We start from the raw sequence: 1,502 nt of genomic DNA, 5'->3' as shown, positions 1-1,502 counted from the left end.
GTGGGAAGGGTGGGATGCAGAACTCAAATTCTAGTAAAAAAAAAAAAACAGACTTAATGGTCAAACTGAGACTGGAGGAACCCCAGAAAGCATGGCCCCTGGACTCTCTGTCAACCCAGAACTAAAACAATTCCCAAGGCCAACTCTTCAGACAAAGACTGGACTGGACTGTGGGACATAAAATGATACTCGTGAAGAGTGTGCTTATTAGCTCAAGTAGATATACGAGACCAAATGGGCAGCTTCTGTCTGGAGGTATGATGAGAAGGCAGAGAGGGTTAGGAGCTGGTTGAATGGACACGGGAAATCAGGGGTGGAAAGGAGGGGTGTGCTGTCACAATATAGGGAGAGCAATTAGGGTCACATAACAATGTGTGTATAAATTTTTATATGAGAGACTAACTTGAATTGTAAACTTTCATTTAAACTACAACAATGAAGAAAAGGAATAGAACTGAAACAATGGAAGAAAGAATTAGCATAATAAAGGACAAATCCTTTGATGCCAATTTGTTTGAGGAACAATCAGAAAAAAGAGTGAAAAAAAAATGAAGAAAGCCTAAGAATTATGTGGGACACTATGAAGAGGAATAATTTACATGTGATTGGAATCCCAGAACAAGAAGAGAAAAAAAATCACAGATTTTTTTGAAGATCTGCTGGAAGAAAACTTCCCCAATATCATGAAAGATAAAAAGATTTCCATCCAAGAAGCTCAACGAACCCCATACAGAATACACCTGAAAAGAAAGGCACGAACACATATCATAATCAAACTTTCCAAGTCCAAAGATAAAGAGAGAATTCTGAGAGTAGCTTCGGAAAAATGAAATATCACCTACAAAGGGACTGCAGTAAGACTAACCTCTGATTTCTTGGCAGAAACCGTGCAGGCAAGAAGGCAATGGGATGACATATATAAAACCCTGAAAGAAAAGAATTGCCAACCAAGAATCATATACCCAGCAAAATTGTCTCTCAGACACAATGGTGAAATTAGGACATTCTCAGATAAACAGAAATTAAGGGAATTTGTAAAAACCAGCCATCCTTACAAGAAATATTAAATGGAGTCATTAGATAAAGAACCAACAATATCAGACAACAACCTGAGAGTAAACTACATGATGGCATCACCAAAATGCCAACCCAGATAGAGAAATCTCAAAAGTAAAATAAAGTTACAGAACCAAAAACAGGGAACCAGATATTCAATCTGTAAGTGGCAACTTCAAAACAAAAAGGGAGAATAAATGGGGCAGACATAGAACTCCCATTTGAAGAGGAAGTCATGACAATATCAAGAAGTCACAACTATTTTAAACTTAGGAAGATAAAAGAGAATGTCAGAGTAACCATAAATAAAGTTAATAAACCTACACATCAAAATAAAGAAAAAAACCATAAAGACCCGGTAAACACAAAATCAATAACAACAAAGACTGTTGGGGATTGAGCTGTGTCTCCTAAAAATGTGTGTCAACTTGGGTAGGCCATGATTT

Source organism: Trichechus manatus, unplaced genomic scaffold (assembly GCF_000243295.1).
Source record: "Trichechus manatus latirostris isolate Lorelei unplaced genomic scaffold, TriManLat1.0 scaffold00095, whole genome shotgun sequence".
In the NCBI taxonomy this organism is placed as follows: domain Eukaryota; kingdom Metazoa; phylum Chordata; class Mammalia; order Sirenia; family Trichechidae; genus Trichechus; species Trichechus manatus.
The sequence above is the reverse complement of the archived record's forward strand: the minus strand, read 5'-3'. Positions refer to the sequence as shown.